The sequence below is a fragment of the Myotis brandtii genome, unplaced genomic scaffold, assembly GCF_000412655.1.
Source record: "Myotis brandtii unplaced genomic scaffold, ASM41265v1 scaffold581, whole genome shotgun sequence".
NCBI classification, from domain to species: domain Eukaryota; kingdom Metazoa; phylum Chordata; class Mammalia; order Chiroptera; family Vespertilionidae; genus Myotis; species Myotis brandtii.
The window spans coordinates 1,761,761-1,768,004 of NW_005370182.1; positions in this window are offsets into that span (position 1 = coordinate 1,761,761).

Below are 6,244 nucleotides of genomic sequence, written 5' to 3' on the forward strand. Positions count from 1 at the left end.
CCACAAGACTACGTAAAATGTTTAGTACCGCGACCATATATCAGCACATTGAATAGCCTATTACATGTTCAGCCTCAGATGTGTGAAAAACACAACTTGCTATTATTGGAAAGCTTCCTTTTGGTCCCATAGGAACCATTGTTTCGAGCACCAGTTTATTCATTTTTTCCCCTTAGTTACAGTCCAGGGTTTTGTAGTCTTCTATTTCCACTTCTGAGACTTGAAAGGTGGGTCAGCACAACTCCCTCCGGCCAGTTTGGGACCTCACTCCTGAGCACCTCTGACACCTTACTGTCCAGCCCTTGCTGGTGCAGCTCTAGGACAGGAATCTCAGAACCACACAAAAAACTTACTTCGCTGTCTGATGGTCAGTATGTCCATCTGTTTCTTAAGTTCAAATCTAGCTCCTTTCATTTTAGTCCCAGCCCCAGGTCTGTATGTGGGAGCAGTATAAGAGCAAGTCTAATTCCTCTTCCCGGTCTCAGCTTTTCACATATTCCAAGCCAGTTATCAGATACACCTGGTCCCTCGTTGTTCCCCACTAATCAACCCAGTGTCTTTATCTGGGCTTTCTTGGAGATGTTTACAAGTTCCCTCAACATTTTGGTTATGTTCTTACTAAACTCTTCAATTTGTCTATGACAAATAGGATTATTTTCCTTGTCAGAACTCCTCTTCTGTCTGACAGCTGTCAGTCTGTTCCATGTATCTATGCCTCTGTTTCTATTTTGTTCATCAGTTTATTTTGTTCATTAGATTCCCCATATAAGTGATATCATATGGCATTAAGCTAACAAAGAATATTTATTTGCACAATCTTTTATCTCCCTATTAAAACTTTATAGCACAGACTGTTTTGATTATATTTCCTTTTCAATCAATCAGAATTTAGTAAGTTAGCAATCTCATATCCTATTAAATATGAGAGTAGAGGAGTGTGGCTGCTTGGGAAGTACTGGCACATGACTGATGTAAAGGGAGGCCACAGTCCCTCTGTGCTTTGCTTTTATTCCTGGACCTTACTTCTTCCACTCAAGTCAGGTACTGAAAGAACTTTTGGCTCATCATAGAGGATGGCCCAAAACTGGGCTCCTCTGGGATGGATGAGAACATTTAAGTGGAAACTGGGACTCTGTTGCCTAAGTCAGAACACATTCATGCCCCCAACACTAAGGTGTGTGATGTTCTCTGGGCGAGTGCGTGCTGTAGGAGGTAGCATGGAGCAGGAATGGCACACAGAGAAATATTAATCTGGATGGAATTCAGTTTTGCTATTTTCTAGAGTATGACTTTGACTAAGTTTTCTGATCTCTTTATTCTTAGTTTTTGTCATCCATTCTTAGAGATATTTTTCATAGTATTAGTATAAAGATTAAATCAAACAAAGCACATGTATTAGTTTCCTAGGGTTGCCATAACAAACTATCACAAACTAGGCGGCTTAAGTAACAGAAACTCATTCTCTCGTAGTTCTGGAAGCTGGACATCCACAATCAAGGAGCAGGCAGGGTCATGTTCCTTCTGAAGGCTCTAGGAAGTACCTTCCCTTGCCTCTTCTGGTGGTGACCAGCAAGCCTTGGCCTTGGCATTCCTGGGCTTGTGGTTATGTAACACCCATCTCTGCTTCTGCTGCACATGGCCTTCTTCCCTCGGTATCTGGGTGTCTCAAATCTTTCTCTCCTTTTAAGGATACTGGTCATTGGATTTAGAACCCATCCTATTCCGTATGATCTCATATTAACTTGAATATAACTACAAAGGTCCCATTTCCAAATAAGGTCATAGGAACTGGTACTGAGGGTCAGGACGTCAACGTAGCTTTTGGGGAGACACAGTCTAAGCCACAAGACTACGTAAAATGTTTAGTACCGCGACCATATATCAGCACATTGAATAGCCTATTACATGTTCAGCCTCAGATGTGTGAAAAACACAACTTGCTATTATTGGAAAGCTTCCTTTTGGTCCCATAGGAACCATTGTTGTGAACACCAGTTTATTCATTTTTCCCCTTAGTTACAGTCCAGGGTTTTGTAGTCTTCTATTTCCACTTCTGAGACTTGAAAGGCGGGTCAGCACAGCTACTCTCTCCGGCCAGTTTTGGAACTCACTCCTGAGCACCTCTGACACCTTACTGTCCAGCCCTTGCTGGTGCAGCTCTAGGACAGGAATCTCAGAACCACACAAAAAACTTACTTCGCTGTCTGATGGTCAGTATGTCCATCTGTTTCTTAAGTTCAAATCTAGCTCCTTTCATTTTAGTCCCAGCCCCAGGTCTGTATGTGGGAGCAGTATAAGAGCAAGTCTAATTCCTCTTCCCGGTCTCAGCTTTTCACATATTCCAAGCCAGTTATCAGATACACCTGGTCCCTCGTTGTTCCCCACTAATCAACCCAGTGTCTTTATCTGGGCTTTCTTGGAGATGTTTACAAGTTCCCTCAACATTTTGGTTATGTTCTTACTAAACTCTTCAATTTGTCTATGACAAATAGGATTATTTTCCTTGTCAGAACAAAAAGTGGTGTGGAATTCCTTGGAGGTTTTAGCTCTGAAGCAGGGTGATGAAATGGGTGCTGGCAGCACTCCAAGACCAGAGGAAGCAGCAGAAGAGGCCGAGTCCCGGCAAGAGTCCTGCTGTTATCATAGCCTGAGAGGCGCTCAGAGCCGGGCCCCTGCTGACCACTGCGCCTGGGAAGGGGACCAGGGCGCCCAGCGACTCCAGCAGTGTTTGTGGGTTGACTTCTATTTCAAGTAATGCAAATAAATGAAACATAGGAACTTTACATAAATAAATGTTTACACTTGTGATCAAGTTATTTTATCTGGTTAGAAATGGACAGTATATAAACAAAACATTTAGAATCATAGGGACTACATTTTCTCCACTGTAAAAGAGTAGCCAGGCAGAACCTGTTTTCTATTTGAATTCCTTATTCTTGTATTTTTTGTTTGCTAGCATTGCCTTGTAAGGAATTAATAAATTCACAATCAGGATACAGGGCATGTGTGTAGTCAGGATTGTAACACAAACATAAACATAAAATACAGTCTACAAGGGTGTAGTTTATAAAGAAACACAGGACTGCTTATATCTGTCCTATGAAATATCTGGGTTAATTCAAAAATCAAATGGTATAATATGTAAAAACAACCTTAGCAGGTGATAGCAGACACTCACTGAGAATCACCGTGTGCCCGGCTCTGTTCTATAACTTTACATATGTTAACTCATTTAATCTTCACAACACTCCAATGTGGCACATGCAGATGCTTTCAGCAATTTACAGAAGGAAAAACTGAAGCACAGGATGGCTGAGTGACTAACGCAAAGTCACATGACTCATCGATGGAAGAGCTGGGAGTCAATGCAGGCGGTGTACCTCAAGAATCTGTCCTTGTAACCACTATGCCATACGGCCAGTCTTAACACATGCATGAACATATAAAGTGGCCTATTCAGGCAGTGTATTACAAAATGATATATTTCTCATGTGAATGGAAGTGTGGAAATAGGCAGGGTTTTGTTCATTTTAGGGGATTTTATTTAGTTGATTATTTTTGTCTAAAGTCAGCAAGTTAAATATTAGATGGCCACATTAGAATAAGTCTAAAAACTAATTACTGGATTATATTCCAGGTGTGGAATATTAAGAAAGTTTTTGTAGTTGGATTTAGCTGTAAATATTTTTCTCTTATCTTTACATGTTTATTTATTTATTTATTTATTTATGTATGTATGTATGTATGTATGTATGTATTGGTTATTTAATTGAGATAGATAAAGAAGCACCATTAAAAAAAAATAATATAGAAAGTATATTCCACTCATCTGAAAGGGTGCTTGTATTCCTTGATGGATAGAGGGTTTACTTTCCTGATAAAACCAACATATTCATAATTTGCCTTAAATCCCCTTCTCACTTCTGACATTCCGATACTCGCAGTCAGGCTACACTGCCGTGAATGATTATGAATGTATAACTTCTGCTCTGTACCAATGTGAAAAGGAACCATTGTTAAAACCGGGCATCTCCCAAATTCTTCCAGTATTTATTTGCCTGACCTTGCTCTTTCAAGTCAGCAAGACTTTTGGTGGCTTTGCTAGATGAAGTAGCAGGTGATTGCCAGGGATGGATATCTTGTTCCAAATCTAATTGATTGCGGCCCAGAAGCCTTTTATGTTTCTGTCCCACGACCAAAAGGGAAGTAAGGAGATTATACCCTCTGCTCTCACAACATGTGGCAAGTCAGTGTTTGGGAACCACTATCATTGGAGGTGGCTGGATAGATAGGGATTATACTTAGAATTGTTTATTTTTCCCTTTTAACATTTTTTTTTGTAAAGAACACCAAATTAGATATGAGGTTAATGGAATATAGTACATGCTATAAAAAACAAAGCGAGTATGAGCCCAGACTCTAGAATTAGGTTCCTTGAGTTCAAATACATCTTTTATTGCTTCATAGCTATGTGCCCATAGGAAGCTACTTAATAACTCATTTACAAAACAGGGAGAGCAATAGTAGCCATTTTATGGTTCATTATTAGGATCATCAGTTAATCCATATAAAACATGTAGAACAGTGACTGATACACAGTAAGCCCTCAATAAATGTTAGTGGTTACCATTATTATCAGCAAAGAATGCTATTATTTCTTCTTCCTTTTATGACGGGCAAACTCCCTACTCATTCTTGAATATCCCATTCATGAAGTCTTCTCTCCCAGCCATTTGTTCCTCCTTTGAACTTTCACATGAGATTGTCCATCACTTTCTATAATATGCTTGAATATTTTCTTCTTCATTAATATTTGAACTCTAAGATATCAGAAACTATTTAATGTTGGGAGAAAAATATTAGACAGCTGTGATTAGTAAGTAGATAAAAATCAAGAGTATGCTGAGATATAGTATGATCTTTGCTATATTTATTATCTATTCTTTATTCTAAGTATACTACCAAGACACAGCTCATTACCACAATCCATTGTTGGCAAGAGCAAGGCAACTGATTTACCCTAAAGGAGGTTATAACAATCCTAGTAAAATCAAGAATATGGTTTTGTAATTATACTTAATCTGGTAGCATGATAGGACACCATATAAATTGCAAAATTTTAATTTATTTCCCTACCTCTAATCTCAATCCTTTCTAATCATTTCTATTTCTTTAATAGGTTATTCTTTCTAAAACACTGTTTTTTTTCTGCTCCAACGCCTACAATGTTTCCTAACACCTAATAAAATTATAATAACTAAATTTTTGAGTGGTTATTTGGTACCAGGCACTATGCTAAACATTTTCATGCCTTATCTCACATAATAAGCACATATGTTTATTATTATAATATCCTCTTAGGAAGGAATCTTAATGAGAATAGGGCCTTTGTCTTTTTAAGTCAAAACTAAATTATTTCTAGATTAATGCCTGATTAATGCTCTCAAAACATGACTGAATGAATTAGATATTATCATTATTCCTGTTTTATAAGTAAGAAAAATAAGAACCAGAGAAATTAATCCAGTAAATAGAAGGCAGAGTCAGGTTTTTAATGGGTGTAATCTGTCTGCCTCTTCTATAGGACAGGCGGCCTAACGACTCACCTCCACACTTGTCAGCCTACCCTCCAAGGGGCAGCAAATCCTGGTCCACCACAAGTTTTAGACAGGCTGCTTTCTCAATTGTTTATTGAACTTGCCATACTCATTTACAGTGGCAAAGTGTTTGCCCTCTGTAGGTCGCCCTTGTTTTTTTTTATTTAATTGTGTTGTAGGTATTGACCTTGTCCTTCCAAATAGATTTTAGCTTTTAGAAGGCAGTGTGTTTTACTAGTCTTTATTATTTCTCACTGGTCTAATTCAAATAGTTGAGCTTTACATTTAAAAACATTAAATATTCAGTAATTCAATGAATATTTATTGAGCACCTGGTATGTGTGCGCTTGGATATGGAAGTGAAAGTCATACACGTGAAAGACAGTGCCCTCATTTTCAAGAAACTCATATTGGAAGGCAGAAGATAAATAAGTAATAAGCAAATAGAATAAGACAGAGATGGGGATAAGTATAATGAAGACAATTAAACTGAGGAAAGAGTGGGCAAGTAATGGGAGTTGGCAATGTTAGTTTGATGTTGGTGCTGGTGGGAGTGGCAGTGAGGGGAAACATGCTGAGAAGACATAACTGGAAATGGGCTGGTAAGACTGAAAAGAGGAGGAAGGCAGCCACAAGACAATCTGGGG